This window comes from Cervus elaphus, chromosome 5 (genome assembly GCF_910594005.1).
Source record: "Cervus elaphus chromosome 5, mCerEla1.1, whole genome shotgun sequence".
NCBI lineage: Eukaryota > Metazoa > Chordata > Mammalia > Artiodactyla > Cervidae > Cervus > Cervus elaphus.
This window is the reverse complement of record NC_057819.1, coordinates 86,523,505-86,544,147: the sequence shown is the minus strand read 5'-3', so window position 1 is coordinate 86,544,147 and position 20,643 is coordinate 86,523,505. Positions and strand designations below refer to the sequence as shown.

The following is a 20,643-nucleotide window of genomic DNA, read 5'->3' as shown; positions in this document are numbered from 1 at the left end:
CTGTTTATGGGATTTCCCAGGCAAGAATACTGTTCTAAAGGTCTATCACTGACTCTGCCATTTAAGGAATTTGGAACCGTGGCCAGACAGCCACCAGGAGACGGTGCTGTTTGAGGGTCCATCTACTTTTTAAAAAATGATAAATATTTTATATTTATTTTTATTTTTGGCTGTGCTGGCTCTTGGTTGCTGCTCGCGGGCTTTCTCTAGGCGCAGTGAGTGGGGAGCTACTCTTCGTTGCAGTGCATGGGCGTCTCATTGCGGTGGGGCTTGTGGGCTCAGCAGTTGTGGTGCGTGGGCTTAGTAGCTCTGCAGCATGTGGGATCTTCCCGGACCAAGGATTGAACCTGCATCCCCTGCATTGGCAGGCAGATTCTTAACTGATGGACCACCAGGGAAGTCCTGTGGGTCCATTTTCTATTCAGGCACATTCTTTCCTACCTTGGTTCAACTTTGGCCTGACCTGCCAGACTTTTCTGTCTAGTTTGTGCATATGTAGGACATGCTGTTCTTCATTGGAGACACTGATAGCAGAGAGGGAACAATAATGATAAATCCTAAACTATTGTTCTTTAACTCCAGGGTGAATAATTACTGCCTAAAAAAAAGTCTGAAGTGGGGCTGGTAATCTGTATTTTGAACAAGCACCGACTGATTCTGTTTCAGGTGGCCAGTGGAACATCATACTTTGAGAAACACTACTGCAAACTGAGGTAGAATTGACAATGAAGCGCCAAAATATCCTGGAGTGACACACATACTGCTTATGTATTTCTGGACTTAGTTTTGAGAATTTATCCCCTTTTATGTACCGGTCTTCTAAAACTTACATGGTTATCAATTAAAGAGCAAGATCAAGACACTCTGTTTTGGTGTTTCATTTTGTCTTCCCAACTAGATTGGGATATCTTAAAGACAGATATGCCCTCAGGCTTTTCTTATTTCCCCCAAAGTAGGGTGACAGACCATTTTTAAGGTTGAAATGCTCAGGGGAAATCTCTGATACCTTAATCTAACCTTCTTAAAAAACCTTGAAGCCATTTGGTATTTGGAAACTTGTATTAGTTTTTTTTAGGGCTGCCATGATAGAGTATCACAGACTGGGTGACTTAAACCATAGAAGTTTATTTCTTCACAGTTCTAGAGGCTGTAAGTCCAAGATTAAAATGTCAGCAGAGTTGGTTTCTTTTTAGGCTTCTCTCTTTGGCTTGTAGTTGACCATCTTCTCTAGCAAAACAGCCACATCTGGTAAAGGCTTCATCAGTTGTGATTCACAGATGGTCTTCCCTCATTGTGTATCTGTGTCCTAATCTCCTCTTCCTGTAGGGCCCTAGTCATTTGGAATTAGGGCCCACCTAATGACTTTATTTCAGTTCAGTTTCCTCTTTAAAGAGCCAGTCTCCAACTATACTCATATTCTGAGGTGCTGAGGGTTCAGACTCATGTCAATTTAGATCACAGTTCAGTCTGTTACAGCCATTATGGCACCTAGAAATGGGCCACTCTCTCCCTCTCTCACACCTGTTAGTCTTGTATAGTAAGTTCTCTCCACCCTCTAATGCTCCTCCACCACTTCTTACAGACATAAGCTTGTGTGGCAAGTACCCATGGAACAGCGCTAAAGAGCCTATAGCGGAGATGGGCAGGTTGCGGCATGCACCACACAAAACAACACTTCGGAGTTGAAATTCCAGGTGAGCAGTCTTAAAGACACAGCTCTCTGCCTACTCTTGGTCCAATTGTCATTTGATGATGATAATTAGATTACTATATCCTATCTAAATAATCTTGGTGTATCTTAACTCATCCTTCATTTTCTTTCATGGTAGCTTGCTCATTAGGCCTCTCCTTGGCTAGTACTTTACAGAGCTCAGTTACCTCAAATGTTTAATGAGGTCAAAAGCAAGACCTGTAAGGGCTTGCTGAAGGTTCACATAAACACAGTTCCTGAGCACAACCCCTGGTTCTGCAGTATTCCTAAGGCTGATAAACAGCAACATCTCTAAGAAAGAATCTATTATAAGTAGTAGGAACTAGGAAAGGTAGATGAAAAATAAGACAAATAACCTCAAGATTTTTAGTTCTTTGTAAAGTCACTTCCTTCATGGCAGCTTCATAGGGAAGAGACAAAGTTTCCTATTTCCAGGCTTTTTTTTTTTTTTTTTCAGTCAATCAAGTCAAACCTCTTGTTAAATGGTGAGGCCGTGCTCAGTTATCTCTATATTCTGATTCTCCTCTCTTTGTTCAACTGACAGGTGCATCTAATGACAGTTATTGTGAAGCTTGGGTGACTGCTCTATATAAAGTTCACATTTTCCTTCTGAATGTGTTTCCAGTGTCTATTCTCTTCAAGTAGGTTGGTAAACTCTGGGAGAAGTCACCACCTAAAGGTATGACGACGGCTTCTAGAATACTCTTCCCTGTTGACCAACCTTCCTATCTTCCTGCTTCTGCATCCCTCCAAGAACTTCTGACCTCAGGTTGTGTATTTCTACCCTGTTCACTCCTTGCCCCCTGGCTCAGGACTTCTTCCCACCAAACTGTCATCCTTTGTACCATTCTTGGCCTTTAGCACAAGCTTGTTGGAAGTTCAGAAGAGTACCCTGGGTAGGATTGGAAAGAGTTAAACTCAGTTTCTTCTGAAGTGCAATTTTCTCTAATTTGCTTTTTCTCCTGCTCTATAGTTTTATTATATGTTTGGATTCTTTCCAGTTACTATTAATTTTCAACACAGAATCACCATGAATGTCTTGCTGTAAAATAACTGGCAAAACTAGAGAAATCGGCTATCTTCTCAAAGACCTGGTTAACCACCGTGGAGATGGGGAGGCACGCTCCTTTCCAAGAAGCCGGGAGTTGATTGCCTTCCAGGCTCGGGGCAGGCGCAGCAGCCTGTCCTTTGGCACTCTGTCCTTCTTACTGAGCTTCCTTCATCGAGGCTTCCCCTCAAGTGCTTCAGGATTCAGCACCTCAGACTCCTTTGGGGCGGGCCACCCAGCGAGGCCGGTTATGTTGTCTCAGAACAGGGCTTGGTTTGCCAGCACTAACTGGGAAACCAGCCTGTGTGATCCTGGGCAGTTCATGAATGCGATACCCTCCGCGATAATCCTCCTTGGGACACGGGGATTGAACAGGGTAAGGTCCTCACATGGCCTGCGCACCGCCCGCCTCGCTCAGTCCTGCTCGATCCAGGGCTCCCTTCCCGCGCCGCGAGCCGGATGGCCCCCCGCGCCACTCCCCCATTCCCGGGTTCGCCGGGAGGGGGAGCCGGCCGGGCCGTCGGCTCGGCACCGCCCCCGGAGAAAGGGCCGGCGGCCACCCGGGACCCGCCCGCCCTCTAGCCGCTGGGCCCCGAATGGCAGAGCGGCGCTCGGACCATCCGTATCGCCTCACGTCGCCCCGCCCCGCGCCGTCCTCCCATTGGCTGTCGCCGGGCCCTCGGGGCCCGCGCCTCTCTGCGTGGCCGGCCAGACCGCGCCGCCGCGGGGAGCGGGGTCGGAGGTGAACGGCCTCGAGTAACCCCGGACGTAGTCACCTCATGGGGCTCGCCGGCTGAGGTGGGAGCGGGGGCGGGGCGGGGCGGGGCGGGAGCCCTGAAGCCCCGCCCCTCCCCGTGTGCCGGGCCGGCCTGGTGCTGCGCGCCTGTCAGCCATCGCCGGAGCTACCGGCGTCTCCTCCCGCCCAGAGCTGCCTCCGCGCAGGGGTCCGGGACCGCCGGACCCGCGGGACACAGCCGCCGCCGCCGCCTTGAGGTGAGGAGGGGAAGGCCGCCTCGCAGCCTGCGATTCGGGACCGGGAGAGGCCGGGGCCCGGGGAGGGGCGGCGGCTGCGAAGGGCCGCCTCCCATCTTCCGCCGCACGCGGCCCGGGCTCCATCCCGCCCGGACCCGGTGCTTGGTAGCCCGGCTCTCCCCGCAGTTCTTCTGGGGCTTCGCGTTTTTCTCTGGGGAAGACGTGGAGGGATCTGGGGCGGGGGGGTCTCCGGGCGTCGGAGCTCTGACCCCGGAACCGGGAGACGTACAGCCCAGGGCCTCTAGGAAGGGGCTGGTGTGTCTGTCTGGAGCGGGTCCCCCCAATCCTCCCGCGCCAGCCCCGGCGTGGTCTGATCCCTTCCAGACCCCAGTCTCCAGTGCGACCCTGCGCTGCGGAGAGGAAGGAGATACACGTGGGAGGGGGGTGTTGAGGACTGGGTCCTGTTGCCCTGAAAGTCTGCTTCTCTCTTGCAGAGAGAGAGAGAGAGGTTGTGGGGTGCAGAGACCCCGGGCTGCTTTCTGCTTTTGCTGTCTTTGTATCGTGGTGGGAGCCAGGGGCCGGGCGAGGTGTCCCTTGCCAGTTTCTGCTCCCAGAGTTTTATTCAGTATTTTCTGTAAGGGACGTAGTAAAAGGTACATGCCTGCTCTTACTGTCTCCCTCACGTTTATGGTACTGATCACGGGAAGCTGTCGGAGGTAAGACGTCGCCAGGTGGTGTGAGGCTAATGTATTTCAGAGGAAAACGTGCAGGGAGATCCTGCCTGGGTCAGCGCCAACCGTACTTCTGGAATTGGACGCGGGAAAGTGGACGCTGGTGGACACTAGGAATCAGCTCTAAACACTAGGGACTCCAAGTAGGCTTTGTGAGTTTTATAGAAGCAAGTAAGAATAAGCTAACAACTGTACAGGTTTCGGAAATACTTTAATTTCAGGTGTTTTTGTTTTGGGGTTTAAGAATGAAATCTCGGAATTTCTGATTCCGTTTCTCCTTAAGCAGTGTTTCAGTAATTTCCCAGTGTGCGGAATAAACCTGATAACGTGGTCTTCAGTCTCAGAAGTTGGTCCCCCTCGATTCTCTCTTTTCTTTCTTTTTTTTTTTTTTTTCTTTTTCTTTCGTTTTTTTTATCCCCTTGTCCACAGTGCAGATTGAGAAGTGTGCTTACTTTGTTTTATGGTTTCTTCTTTCTGGGGGGCACGGATAGGAATTCTCTTCTTTGTCTCTTCTTGGTGGAGATGTCTTGCATGTCTGTGAGGAGAAGGCTTTCCATGTGCCTTTTTATTTGATAGGCACTTTTGCCTGGGAAATCCCATGGACAGAGGAGCCTAACTGGCTACAGTCCATGGGGTCAAAAAGAGTCAGAGCCACTTAGCCACTAAACCTTTAAGAAAAGCACTGTGATTTAATAGGGCAGGACAGCAGCTTGCAGTGTCTGGAGAGACACTGCTTGCTGTAAAGTAGCAACTCACTTCTCTTGCCTCAGTTTCCTCATTTTTAACAACAGGAGGAACTGTTGTGAATTTCAGGATAATTAGCAAACATTGTAAAATGACATAAGAAAGATGTCAAAGTATTAGTTTATGAAATCACCTGAGTTTATTTGTGTTTCACAAGTTTTGTTTGGAATTAACCAGTGCAGAGCAGAAATACATCTCCTTTAAGATGTCATGGTTTTTAAAGTGGGAGGAAACGTTGAGAAATGGTGACATTTGGTTTAGTTATCTTAATAGTTCAGAAGACAAGATTATGTCAATGAAGTAGTATTGTGAAAGCCAGCCTTAGAACTCTCATCCCATCCTTGCCTTTTCAAAGTGCCATGGACACATTCAGGTGTAGATGACTATGTAATGTTTGATTTCCTTTTCAGTCAATGACTAGGAAGTTTTTTTGTCTGTCACATAGACTGGCTAACAGGTTTGGGGTTAGTGTTTTCCTTTCTTAAAAAAAATTTTTTTTTTGGATAGCTAATATCCTAAAAGTATTGGTTGAAGAAAGAAGTAAGTTAAAATAAAAATTATTGGAATAATATGTTGGAATTTAATATTTTTAATTGGAGGAGTCTTTTTACAATTCAGAAAAAGCTTTTTATATCATTATCTAAAATTGTTCTTAAAGATTAATAATAATAGCAGGTATGCACCAAGTGTCTTTCCAAGCCCTTAAAACAGTAAGATTATGAAGAAGTAAATGAACACCAAAGACTCATTGGCCATAAAAAATTTCTTTTAACTATTGAGGCAGATGGTGATTACGGCCATGAAATTAAAAGACGCTTGCTCCTTGGAAGGAAAGTTATGGCTAACCTAGGTAGCATATTAAAAAGCAGAGACATTACTTTGCCAACAAAGGTCCGTCTGGTCAAGGCTATGGTTTTTCCAGTGGTCATGTGTGGATGTGAGAGTTGGACTGTGAAGAAAGCTGAGCGCCGAAGAATTGATGCTTTGGAACTGTGGTGTTGGAGAAGACTCTTGAGAGTCCCTTGCACTGCAAGGAGATCCAATCAGTCCATCCTAAAGGAGACCAGTCCTGGGTGTTCATTGGAAGGACTGATGCTGAAGCTGAAACTCCAGTACTTTGGCTACCTCATGCGAAGAGTTGACTCATTGGAAAAGACCCTGATGCTGGGAGGGATTGGGGGCAGGAGGAGAAGGGGACGACAGAGGATGAGATGGCTGGATGGCATCACCAACTTGATGCACATGAGTTTGGGTGAACTCCGGGAGTTGGTGATGGACAGAGAGGCCTGGTGTGCTGTGATTCATGGGGTCGCAAAGAGTCGGACGCGACTGAACTAAACTGAACTGAGCATTTTTAAAGGAAATCTTTATTGATCTTCCACTGTAACAGATTGTTGCTTAGCTAGTTTTTTGTTTCACTGATTTTAAAGTTCAGTGAATATCCACTACTTGGCTCTAATGGGTTATGTGAGATGATATTTACATAGAGGAAACTATGACAAATAGTGGTCAGAGGTCATTTCACTTATACAAAGAATAAATCTCATTAATAGGGCATAGGTTTTTATGAGTTCAACAAGTCAATCTTACTATGTATGCTCTCATGATACACAGTTCTCTTACCAATTTGTTATTTATTCAAGCCATCATAAAGCCGTTTAGTCTCAGGATGTTGAAGGAAGCAAGTGAAAAGAAACTTCAGCAACAAGGGATGTTAGCACCTTACCCAAAGGTTGGTGGTCCCAGTTGGTTTGGCCTTTCATGGATGTTATTTGGGACTTAGGTTTATTCCATCCTTTCACGTTGCTGCACTCACCTTCCTTTGTATAAGGAACCACAGGAGTGTTTACCATTACATGGCATCAGAAACTGAAGTTGCATGGCAGTAGTAATTACAAAGTAGTCGTCCCAGATAGAGTAAGTCTGAATAATGATTTTCTTTTTTGGAAATGATAACATGAAGTTTGAAAATTCTGAATGAATTCGTGGAGTAAAGTTTGAAAAGCAGACTTAGTTTTGGACAAATTTTTTCAGGAAGTGTAAGGTTTTGTTTATGAATATTTGACTATCTCCTATGATAGAATCGGAGAAGACAATGGCACCCCACTCCAGTACTCTTGCCTGGAAAATCCCATGGATGGAGGATCTGGTAGGCTATGGTCCATGGGGTCGCTAAGAGTCAAACACGACTGAGCAACTTCACTTTCACTTTTCACTTTCACGCACTGGAGAAGGAAATGACAACCCACTCCAGGGTTCTTGCCTGGAGAACCCCAGGGACGGAGGAGCCTGGTGGGCTGCCGTCTATGGGGTCACACAGAGTCGGACATGACTGAAGTGACTTAGCAGTAGCAGTATGATAGAATGGGCTTCCCATGAGGTGCCAGTGGTAAAGAACCCACCTGCCAATGCAGGAGACATAAGAGACTTGAGTTGGATCCCTGGGTCAGGAAGATCCCCTGGAGGAGGGCATACCAACCCATTTCAGTATTTTTGCCTGGGGAATCCCATGGACAGAAGAGCCTGGTGGGCTACAGTCCATAGGGTCACCAAGAGTCTGGCATGACTGTAGCGACTTAGCACACACGTATGATAGAAATAAGAGAGTACTCTAATGGGGTTCCTAAAAATCATCCTTTGTTTTTGTAGACCACTCAAACCTGTTCTTAAGTCATAAGTTGGCACATGTGTACGTGTATGTATTTACACACATGCCGAGTTGGGGGGATAGTAGGTTGATAGGAGCTTGATTAGTTTTTAAGTTTACTAGAAGTAATATCAGCAAATTGGCACCAAGAGGATAGATAGCTGGGTTGTTTGTGTTTTGTGCTTCAGCATTTAGTGGTATTCCTGAGCCTGGCAAGGCAAACTGTTGAATTTCCCTTTGATTCCATCTTATAAAAATCTGAGAACTGAATGGAACTTTTAGTATTAAAATATACCTTAGGAATTTTCTAGTTCAACTTTATAGTTAATATGAAAATATTTTATCCAATACTCCTGTTGGAAACTTCCAGCTCTAGGCAGTTCATCGTCTGATTGGTGCATCAACAGGCAACTAATTTTTGAGAGTTGTTCATTATTTTCAGCCTAAAACTGTCTCCCTAAAACCTTGAAAATGTTGTATGTCCAAGAGGATTAGAACTTTTGGGTTTAACGTGTAAAGTTCACCAGCTCCACATTTCTGCCTGATAATGTAAAATACAATGCCTAACACATCCAGAACACTTGGGGTCAGGCCAAAAAAAAAAAAAAAAATCAAGCAACAGTTCTTCAAGGAAGAAATTGTTTTTTTCCTTGAATCCTGGCTGCTCTCTGGAAGGTAGCTGACACCTGAATCATGGTTTCAGTTTAGTTCAGTCGCTCAGTCGTGTCCCATTCTTTGTGACCCCATGAACTACAGCACGCCAGGCCTCCCTGTCCATCACCAACTCCCGGAGTTTACCCAAACTCAAGTCCATTGAGTCGGTGATGCCATCCAACCATCTCATCCTCTGTCGTCCCCTTTTCCTCCTGCCTTCAATCTTTCCCAGCATCAGGGTTTTTTCAACTGAGTCAGCTCATCGCATCAGGTGGCCAAAGTATTGGAGTTTCAGCTTCAACATCAGTCCTTCCAATGAACACTCAGGGCTGATCTCCTTTAGGATGGACTGGTTGGATCTCCTGCAGGCCAAGGGACTCTCAAGAGTCTCCTCCAGCACCACAGTTCAAAAGCATCAATTCTTCGGCACTCAGCTTTATTTATAGTCCAACTCTTACATCATGGTTTCAGCTTTTTCTAAATGCTGCTCTATGAAATAAGATTATGGGGAGGAATTGATTCATAGTCTGAGAGATTTTTGAATTCACAAAATGGCTTTTTTACCTGGAGGCCTCTAAATGTTTCAAGGGAATACTGTTTGAAATCTGAACTCGTGATTCACACTTCCTAGTTTCGTCATACCTCATATTCATTTGAATTTCTATGGAACACTTAGCCTACAAAAGCCTAGTGTTTACACAGCATTGTAAAGTGTTAGGGTAGTAGGTTTCAGACAATTGGAAGAGATAATAAGTTTTCCAGCTTCATTGAGGAGATAACAAAGTCAGTTACACAGTAACACGTATTAATAAATGAATGGAAAACTTCCCTGGTGGTCCAGTGGTTAAGAATTTGCCTAGCAATGCAGCCTTGGAAGAGGACATGACAGCCCACTCCAGTATTCTTGCCTGGAGAATCCCATGGACAGAGGAGCCTGGTGGGCTACAGCCCATGGGGTTGCAGAGTTGGACATGACTGGATACGACTGAAGCGACTTAGCACGTATGCATACCAGTGCAGGGAACCTGGGTTCAATCCCTGGACTGGGAAGATTCCACATGCTGCGGAGCAACTAAGCCTGTGCGCCCCAACTACTGAGCCTGCGTTCTAGAGCTTGTGCTCTGCAACAAAAGAAGCCGCCACAACAGGAATCCTAGGCATCGCAACTAGAGAGTAGCCCCCGCTCGCCACAACTAGAGAAAGCCCCTGAGCAGCAGCGAAGACCCAGCACAGCCACAAATAAATAGAGTGAGTGACACACCAGTTGTCTTCTTAAATGCTCAGGCAGATATGAGATAAGGAGTTAGAGTAGCATGGATACTAATGGATAAAGCTTTTTATTAAACATTTAAACTTTTTGTTGCTAGTAAATATTACATTCACATAATTCAAAATTGTAAGTGTACGAAAGCATATACAGTGACATTCTCTCTCCTGACTCTGTCTTGCAGCCATTCAGTTCTCCTTACCAGAGATAAGCAGTGTTATTTATTTCTTATTATAACTTTTAATGGTAATTATCAGATATGTTAATTTAAGTAATTTAAGTAAGTTAAGTAAATTAAGTAAGTTAATTTAATTTAATTATTTCTTAATAATAACTAGAGATTTTATTCGTATTAAAACAGATGCTCTTGTATTCTCTTCCTACTCTATCAACTTAAAAAAATATATATTATTTCTTTGTTTATTCGGCTGCAGCAGGTCTTCCTCATGGCATGTGGAATGTGGAATCTTTAGTTGCGACATGCGAACTCTTTAGGGATCTAGTTCCCAGACCAGGGCTGGAGCTTGGGCCCCCTGCAGTGGGAGTAAGGAGTCTTAGCCACTCAACCACCAGGGAAGTCCCCTACTCTGCCAACGTTTTAATACGAACTGTACATACTTTGGCTTCCCTGGTAGCTCAGTGGCAAAGAACCCACTTGGCAGTGCAGGGTATGTGGGTTTGATTGCTGGGTCAGGAAGATCCCCTGGAGAAGGAAATGACAGCCCACTCCAGTACTCTTGCCTGGGAAATCCCGTGGATGGAGGAACCTGGCAGGTTACCACCCATGGGGTTGCAAAAGAGTCAGACACAGACTTAGCAACTAGACAACAACAACAAATACATTCTTTATATACCATCCTTCATCTTTGATGTCTTCACTTAACATTACATGGTGAGCTGTTTACCTTTTTATTTTCGTCAGAGTAATATGTACATATAGTGAGGTTTTTTGGCTGCACGGGGTCTTTGTCGCTGCGCTGGGGCTTTCTCTAGTTGTGGTGAGTGGGCTTCTCTTATTGCGGCGTGCTGGCATTAGGCTGGCGGGCTTCAGTAGTTGTAGCACACAGGCTCAGAAGTTGAGGCTTGGAGGCTCTAGAGTGTGGGCTTCGTTCCTCTGTAGCATGTAGGATCTTTTCGACCAGGGATTGAACCCATGTCCCCTGTGTTGACGGACAGACGCTCAACCACTGGACCACCAGGGATGTCCCCCACCATATTTTTTCATTGTAAAAATCCTTATTCACTTTTGTAATTTTTTTTTCACTTTTGTAATTAATATATAGCTCATGAGGTGGTTTTTCTTCACTTTTTCTTGTGGTAAAATACATATAACATTTACCATCTTAACCATTAAAAAATGTACAGTTTTGCATTATGATGTTTAATACATTCATAATGCTATGCAACTATCACTGCCAGCCATCTCTAGAACTTTTCTCATCTTGTAACACTGAACTGCTATACCCTTTGAACCGTAACTCCCTGTTTTCCTCTTCCCCAGCCCCCATCAACCACCATTCTACTCTTGGTCTGTAATTTTGACAAGGACCTCATATAAGTGGAATCATACAGTATTTGTCTTTTTGTGACTGACTAATTTCACCTAGCATAATGTCCTCAAGGCTTATTTACATCTTAGCATATTGCTCTTTAAGGTTGAATAATATTTTATTGTATGTATATGTTACATTTTGCTTATCCATTTATCCATCAATGCATGCTTGCTTTTTTCCAAGTTTTAGTTATTCTGAATAATGCTGTTATGAACATGGGTGTACAGATATCCCTTTGAGATCCTGCTTTCAGTTCTTTTGAGTATATACCCAGAGTGGAATTGGTGGGTCATATGGTAATTCTATTTTTAATTTTTTGAGGAACCATCATGCTGTTTTCCATAGTACTACCAGTTTGCACCCCATAGCACCCCAAGGGTTCTGATTTCTTCACATCCTTACCAATACTTGTTTTCTTTGTTTTTGATAGTGGCCATCCTAATTACTGTGGAGTGCCACCTTATTTTAGTTTTGATTTGTGTTTCTCTAATGATTAGTAAGGACTTCCCTGGTGGCTCAATGGTAAAGAATCCTCCTGCCAATGCACAAGATGTAGGTTTGATCCCTGGGTTGGGAAGATCCCCTGGAGAAGGAAATGGCAACCCACTCCAATATTCTTGCCTGGGAAGTCCATGGGCAGAGGAGCCTGGTGGGCTCATGGGATCACAAAAGAGTTGGACATGCCTTAGCAACTAAACAACAACAACAACAACAAATGATTAGTAATGTTGAGCATATTGACGTGCTTATTGGACATTCATAGGTCCTCTTTGGAGAAATGTTTATTCAAATCTTTTGTCCAGTTTTGAATTGGGTTGTTTTTTGTTGTTGAGTTTTAGGAGTTCTGTATAACATTCTGGACATTTATTACTTATCAGGTATATGATTTGCAAATGTTTTCTCCCATTCTTTGGATTGCATTTTTACTCTTGTTGATAGTCTTTGGATGAACAGACTTCTTTTAATTTTCAAGAAATCCAGTTTGTCTGTGTTTTTCCTTTGTTACCTATACTCTTGATGTCACAGCCAAGAAATCTTTGCCAAATCCAATGATATGAAGTTTTTGTCCTGTGTTTTCTTCTAAGCATTTTGTTGTTTTAAGTCTTACATTAGGTCTTTGATCCATTTGAGTTCATTTTGGTCTGTGGTGTTAGGTAAGTGTCTGGTTTTTGTTTGCATGTGGAGATCCAGTTTTCTCAGCACCATTTGTTGAAAAGGCTGTCCTTTCCCCATTAAATAGTCTTGGCACCCTTGTCAAATATCATTTGACCCTATAAACAAGGGTTTCTTTCTGGGATCTCCCTTGTATTCCATTGGTCTTCACGTCTGTTGTTTATGCCAGTATCACATGGCTTTGACCACTGTAGCTTTGAAGCAGTTCTTGAAATCAGGAAGTATAAGTTCTCCAGTTTGTTCTTCTTCAAGATTTTGTTTTGGGGTGGGGGACTATTCAAGAACCCTCGAGATTCCATATGAATTTTAGGGTAGGTTTTTCCTGTTTCTACAGCAAGTGTCATTGGGATTTTGATAGGAATTGCACTGAATTTGGGCAGTATTGATATTTTAACAAAATTCAGTCTTTCAATCCATGAACATGGCATGTGTTTCCCATTTATGTCTTTAATTTCTTTCAGCAATGTATAAAACTATAAAAACTATAAAAGTTTTCATTGTACAAGTCTTTTACCTCTTTGGTTTAGTTAATTCCTATATATTTTATTCTTTTAAATGCTATTGTGAATGGAAGCTTGTTCACTGTTAGTGTGTAGAAATACAACTGACTTTTGTGTGTTGACTTTGTGTTCTGCCACTTTGCTGAATTCATCTGTTACCTCTAACAGTTTTTGTTTTTCTATTTTGGTGTGTGTAAAATCTTTAGAGATTTTACATCTAAGATCATATCACCTCCAGAGGTAATTGTATTTATTCCTTTCCAATTTGATTGTCTTTTCCTTTTCCTTTTTTCTTACCTAATTGCTCTGGCTAGAATTTCTGTGGTGAAAAAGTGTGTTGTAAAAGTGGACATCCTCTGTATGTCTCAGAGGAAAGCTTTTAGTCTTTTACCACTGAGTATAATATTTGCTGTGGGGTTTTCATATATGACTTTCTATTCCTGGAATGTTTTTTATCATGAATGTGTATTGAATTTCATCAGATGCCTTTTCTGTATTAATTGAGATGATCATGTGGGTTTTTTCCCTTCATTCTGATACTGTGGTGTATTACATTGATTAACTTATGTATGTTGAATCATCTTTGCATTCTTGGAATCCAGTGGAATCCTTGCATCCCAGTTGGAAATGGTATATAATAAGTCTTTTAATATGCTGCTGAATTCTGTTTGCTAGTTTTTTGTCGAAGATATTTAAAGTAACTGTAGCCTCATAGAATGAGTTAGGAAGTGTTCTCTTCAGTGTTTTGAAGAAGTTTGAGAAGAATTGATATCAGTTCATCTTTAATTGTTTGGTAGAATTCACCAGGGGAGGTCCAGGATCCAGGACTTTTCTTCATTGGGGGATTTTTTATTACTATTCTCCTTACCAGTTATAGGTCTATTCAGAGTTCGTATTTCTTTGTGATTTAGTTTTGTTTCTAAGAATTTATCCATTTCATCTAGATTATCCAACATGTTGGTATACAGTTGATGAGTCTTTTCTCTTGCTGCTTTCAAGATTCTCTATGTCTTTTGACTTTTAAAAGTTTGGTTATAAAGTATGCCTATTGGTCTTTCGAGTTTGTCTCATTTGGAGTTTGTTAAACTTCTTCAACATTTACATTCCTGTCTTTCATCAAATTTGGCAAATTTTCAGCCATTATTTCTTCAAATATTCTCTCTGCCCTTTTCTCACTTCTCCTTCTGAGATCTCACAGTGCATATGTTGGTCTCTTGATGGTGTCCCACAGAGCCCTTAGTCTCTGTTTGCTTTTGGTCTATCTGTTTTCTTTCCATTCCTCCAACTTGATAATTTATATGTCCTATCTTAAGAGTTTGCAGATTCTTTCTTCTGCTTGCTCAAGTTTGCGTTAGTGAATTTTTCATTTCAGTTATTGTACTTTTCAGGTCCAGAATTTCTTTTTGGTTCCTTCTTAGGTTTTCTATTTCTTTATTCTTATTTCCATTTTATTCAGAGATTGTTTTCTTGACTTTGTCCCCATCTTCCTTTAGTTCTTCGAGCATCTTTAGACAGTTGCTTTAATATTGCCATCAGGTGTTTTTTAGGAATAATTTCTGTTGATTTAGTTGTTTTTTTTTAATGGTCATACTTTCCTCATGCTTTGTATGCCTTGTGATCTTTTGTTGAAAACTGGATATTTGATTTTAATAATGTGATAATTTTGGAAATCAGATTCTCTTTCTTCCTAGAATTTGATTTTTTTTTAATTGTCAATTTTTGTTTTTTTGATCATTGTAGACAGTCTCCATGCGGAAGGTCAACCTGAGATATAGATGTTAGGTCTCTTCACATCTTTCCTGAGTCTTCCCCTCAGCATATTCAGTCACTTTCTATTTTTTCCCTGTATATGAAGTAGTTTTTGAATGTGCTAGTGTTTAGTGTCTGGCTCTCCAAAGCGGGAAAATGAAGGGTACATAAAAGAGCAGTGGCTCGCTCTCTCTCTCTTTTTTTGAATATTTATTTCTTTATTTGTCTGTGTTGGGTCTTAGTTGCAGAATGTAGGATCCTTTGTTGGGGCTTGAGGGCTTAGTTGCCCCATGGCATGTGGAATCCTAAGTTCCCTATCCAGGGATAAAACCCACGTTCCCTGAGTTGCAGTATGGACTCTCAACCACTGGACCACCAGGGAAGTTCCAGGCGCTGGTTATTTAAGTCCCCTGGAAGTCTCTTCAGCTGGAGGATGAGGGGTTTGCAACAGTGGGAGGAGGTGTAACAGCTGTAGCTGTCTGCCTCTTTATCTACTCGTATTTGATCAGAAACAGCAGTGAGTGATGAGAGCACAGATCCCCAATATTTGAAGGACAGGGTTATTTCTGTCCACCTTGGCTTCCATAGTGTGAAGAGCGTGTGCACAGTGGGGTGGTGCTGCCATATGACTTGAGGTGGTAGATGGAGAGCTGCTGCTATACCCAGAAGTAAAATTGACCATCAATGAGTGATAATCGCTCAGTCGTGTCTGACTCTTTGCGACCCCATGGACTATACCCCGCCAGGCTCCTCTGTCTGTGGAATTCTCCAGGCGAGAATACTGGAGTGGGTTGCCATTTCCTTTTCTAGGGATCTCCCCTACCCAGGGATCAAACCCAGGTCTCCTACATTGCAGGCAGATTCTTTACCGTCTGAGCCACCAGGGAAGCCCATATGAAGAAGTGGCACTCTCAAAAGTAAGAACAGAACAAAATAGAGGGAAGGCTAAAACTGATGTAATAAGTCAATAAACTTCCTGAAACTGAAAGGCATAATGGTCAGGTTAAGAAGGTCCATCAAAGGTCTACTACAACAAACAAAAACAGACAGGCACCAAGCAACATCACTAAAATTTTTAAAAAATGAAGACAAAGAGAAGATTCCATAATCCAGAGAGAAAAAAAAGGTCACATACAAAGGAGCAAGAATCAGAATGCCACGGAAATCCCGTGGACAGAGGAGCCTGGTGGGCTACATAAGTCCGTGGGGTCGCAAAGTGTTGGACGTTGCTGAGCGACTAACACTTTCATACTTTCTTCTTCATATTTTGGACCTTCTGAATAGATTCTCTAGTACTTATCTTTTTTCTCTTATTGTTCATTCTTTTTTCTTTTTATTCTGATTTATGAAAGATATTTCTTTATCTTCTAACTTTTGTACTGAGTTTTCATTGCTGTAGTTGTATTTTTAACTTACAAGAACTCTTTCTTGTTCTTTAAATGTTTGCTTTAAAAATATCCTATGTGTTTCATGTAAGTAATGTCTATGGAATTTAGAAAGATGGTAACGATAACCCTATATGCAAAACAGAAAAAGAGACAGATGTACAGAACAGACTTTTGGACCCTGTGGGAGAAGGCAAGGGTAGGATGTTTAGAGAGAACAGCATCGAAACATGTATATTATCAAGGGTGAAACAGATCACCAGCCCAGGTTGGATGCATGAGACAAGTGCTTGGGGCTGGTGCACTGGGAAGACCCAGAGGGATCGGGTGGAGAGGGAGGAAGGAGGGCGGATCAGGATGGGGAATACATGTAAATCCATGGCTGATTCATGTCAATGTATGGCAAAAACCACTACAATATTGTAAAGTAATTAGCCTCCAACTAATAAAGATAAATGGAAAAAAATATCCTATGTGTTTCATGTAAGTAATATCTTAGTTCTCTCAGGATAATGATAGTCCTTTAAAATTAAATTTTTTACTTTTGTTTTGAATTTTGAAGTGATTTTTAGACTTACAGGAAAGTTGCAAATAGCATACATAAGATTCCTGAATACCCTCCACCAAGCTTCCTTCAGTGATAATATCTTATATAATTACAGTACTTTTGTCAAAATTAAGAAGTTAACATTGGTTCAGTAATATTAAACTGTAGACTTCATTTAAATTTCTCCAGTTTATTGTTCCAGGATCTAATCCAAGAAACTGCATTGCATTTAGTCGTGATGTCTCTTTAGTCTCCCTTGATTTATGATAGTTTGTTAGTCTTTCTTTTCTTTTTCTTTTTTAAATGATCTTGACAGTTTTGAAGAGAACTGTTCAAGTATTTTGTCCTTTAATTCAAATTTGCCTGATGTTTTCTCATGATTATTCTAGGGTTATGAGTTTGTAGAAAAAATACCACAGGAGTTAGGTTGCCTTCCTGCCTCCCCTCCCCTAATTAAAATTTTTTTTGTATTGCATAATCTCTTCAAGTTGCATTGTTTTCTACAGGTAGTCATTATTTAAAAAAGAATTCTTTCGTATTTTTCTCAGACATCTAGTAATCCTTAATTGACTGCTAAACTTTAAGAGAGGGTATTGAAAAACTAATCCAAGATTATGAAAATGTGAATGAGGTTCATTGACTGTTTATTTCACTGTAGGGTGATCTGACTGGGCATTTTAATTTGGGATCTCTAATTTTCTTTGTTGTTGTTCTACTTGAGGCTTTTTTTTCTTTTTCTTTCATTCATCTGGTTAGATTCTGCATAGAATGATCCTTCAGTTTCCCTCTTGGAGGGTGAAAATTGGGGAGAGAAGACTGGGAAGTCTTACTCGATGTGTTTACTTAATCTCTCCATTTTCAATATGGTATCCTCCCTTTTACTGTTGCCAGCATCCCTCAGCCTAGAAACTCTCCATTTTACTCTCTAGAGAATAAATCTTCAGTCTCTTCTTCAGGATGGCAGAGCAGGAGGCACCTGGGTTTACAGTTGGGGAGAAAATCTAAGGATCTGAAGCTTCTGAAATAGAATTTCATCCTCTTTATAGTTCCATTTTTCACTTCCACTTCCTGAACATTTTAGAGATTCTATGATGTAAATTATACTGATTCTATGTTTACTACAATGGCTCGTAATTTCGTTTTCTTGGGTCTGTGTAGTCATTTATCATTCTTCCATCTCTCTTTCAAGAAAATTATCTTGCTGTTGTCTCCCCTGACTTTTTTGGGGGGAGGAAGGAAGGGGTGACTTTCTTTGCCTTATGCTTTTAAAATTTTTTCTTTCCTTTTGTTTTAATGGGATTTTCAGGCAGGAGCAAAAGTGGATATGCATTCAACTTACCATCTTTATCCAGAAGTTTGACAAGTCTTCTTTAAAGATTTCTTGAAAGGTGCAGAAATTTGCACCAGCTTCCTCCTTGATAAATATTCTAAATCCCTAGACTGAGAAATGAAGACTAGGACAGATAAGTATACCGTATTATTTTCTCTATTATATCCTAAAGAGATACGTTGCTGTTTACCAAAAACAAACAAAACAAAATAAACACCCCTGCCCCTGACCAAAAAAACAAACAACAACCCCAAAGTCTCCAGCTGGCTCTTGAAGGAAATGGCCTCAAATTCTTGCAGCCATTCAGATGTGCTGCATGCTAAGTCATTTCAGTCGTGTCCGACTCTCTGTGACCCCCTGGATTGTAGCCCATCAGGCTCCTCTGTCCATGGGATTCTCCAGGCAAGAATACTGCGTTAGTTGCCATTTCCTACTCTAGGGCATCTGCCCTACTCAGGGGTTGAACCCGTGTCTCTTGTGTCTCCTGCATTGGCAGGTGGGTTCTTTACCACAAACACTGCCTGGGAGGGGCATTCAGATGTAGTATTTCTCATAAATCATATTCTACCCAGGTCTTTATTCAGTGGTTTCTTCTACATGGAATTCATTCCTTTGTCTCCCTCCTTGATTTTCTTCTTAGTTAATCCTTGCTTGTGCCTTCCCACTCCAGGAAGTCTTCTTTGATCCCTGCCCTCATCATTATCATCTCCAGATTTGTGTTTCCACACCTAGCAACTATTATACTACTGTAATTGTTTATTTAGGTGCCCACAGCCACTTAGCCAGGGACCAAATCTTATTTATCTTTGAATATTTTGTCATTTATCTCACTAGTCAGAACACAGTGCTTGTCATTTTAAAATTCAAAATTTGCAGGAAAATAAAATATGGCTTAAAAAAAATCGTATAGTGACTTCCGTGGTGGCCCAGCGGTTAAGAATCTGCCTTGCAATGCAGAGGACACAAGTTCGATCCCCGGTTGGGGAGCTAAGACCCCATATGCTGCAGAGCAGCTAAGCCTGAGCGCTACATACTGAGCCTGCACTCAGGAGTCCATGAGCTGCAGCTGCTGAAGCCTGTGCACCACGACTGAAGCGTCTGAGTGCTGCAACTAAGACCTGATGCAGCCAAATCAGTAAATTAGTTAATTAAAAAAGAGCTGTATAACCTTCATGGATATTGAATTAATGCCAAAATCCTTCTGTGTGCCAAGTCGTGTCTGACTCTTTGTAACCCATGGACTACAGCCCATCAGGCTCCTCTCTCCTTGGGATTTTCCAGGCAAGAATACTGGAGTGAAGAGTTCATCAATAGAATGATAAAAATGGCCAGGAAAATTCAGTAATTATTTTTGATTAAAATTTCAGTGAAGTTCAGTTCAGTTCAGTCACTCAGTCGTGTCCGACTTTTTGCGACCCCATGAATCGCAGCACACCAGGCCTCCCTGTCCATCACCAACTCCCGGAGTTTACTCATACCCATGCCCATCGAGTTGGTGATGCCATCCAGCCATCTCATCCTCTGTCGTCCCCTTCTCCTCCTGCCCCCAATCCATCCCAGCATCAGGGTCTTTTCCAGTGAATCAACTCTTTGCATGAGGTGGCCCAAGTACTGGAGTTTCAGCCTCAGCATCAGTCCTTCCAATGAACACCCAGGACTGGTCTCCTTCAGGATGGACTGGTTGGATCTCCTTGCAGTCCAAGGGACTCTCAAGAGTCTTCTCCAACACCATAGTTCCAAAGCATCAATTTTTCAGCGCTCAGCTTTCTTCACAGTCCAACTCTCATATCCATACATGACCATTGGAAAAACCATAGCCTTGACCATATGGACCTTTGTTGGCAAAGTAATGTCTCTGCTTTTTAATATGCTATCCAGGTTGGTCATAACTTTCCTTCCAAGGAGTAAGCGTCTTTTAATTTCATGGCTGCAGTCACCATCTGCAGTGAAGTTACTATGGCTTAAAAGGGCAAGGATATGCTGTGTTAGCTTGGATACTTTTATCAGTCACTGTGAAAACTAATTGCTGCCTCTATATTAGAATTGCTGGGAAAATACAGTGTCATTTGAGTTCAAGAACATTTTTCGTAAGTTTGGCGAAGTCTCTTCTATTTTATTTAGAGAAATGTCTAAATAAATAAGTGCATTAGCTATAGTTAGCTTTACCTCATTTTTTTCAGTGACGTAGGGTACAGTTTGGGAGCCTTCTGCAAATATTTTCAGGTCCCCAAATAAAAGTTCAAGAATATCGACAGGTGATCTTTGAAAGACAAGGGTAATACTGTAATTACTGTGGGCACCAAGGTTGGTCACATCTGTGGATGCTGAATCTTGGATTTGAAGGAACTGCATGTATGGAAACTGCATATACAGAAGGCCCCCTCCAAGTGATGCCTGACTTTTTGACTGTGTGGAGGGTTGGCGCCCCTAACCCTTGCTGTTGTTCAAGGGTCAACTATATGTATTTTTAAATAAAAGAAAATTTGACCTTGCTAACATTTGATATAATGAAGTGTTCATTTGGCTTAGTAGAATGTTCTACAGCTCTATTTGGGGAAAGGCCTTATTTTAGAGGTGATAAGACAGCAGCTGTATGAGCCTTCTTGAGGGTGCAACTCCATTCTTTGACCAC

General features: G+C 42.2%; 1 protein-coding gene across 5 annotated transcripts in view; it reads left to right on the top strand.

Annotated features, from left to right (window-relative positions):
• The window catches only part of ACACA (acetyl-CoA carboxylase alpha), a 276,125-nt gene that overhangs the window by 41,080 nt on the left and 214,402 nt on the right, over window positions 1-20,643 (top strand). For 2 of the 5 annotated variants that reach the window (XM_043902909.1, XM_043902906.1), the window contains exon 1: window positions 3,468-3,752. The exons of 2 other annotated variants lie outside the window; for them this stretch is intronic. The gene's annotated coding sequence lies outside the window, so the exon portion shown is untranslated. Of the gene's footprint in view, window positions 1-1,632; window positions 1,695-3,467; window positions 3,753-20,643 lie in introns of those variants that run through there. One more of the 5 variants, XM_043902908.1, reaches the window with a different exon arrangement.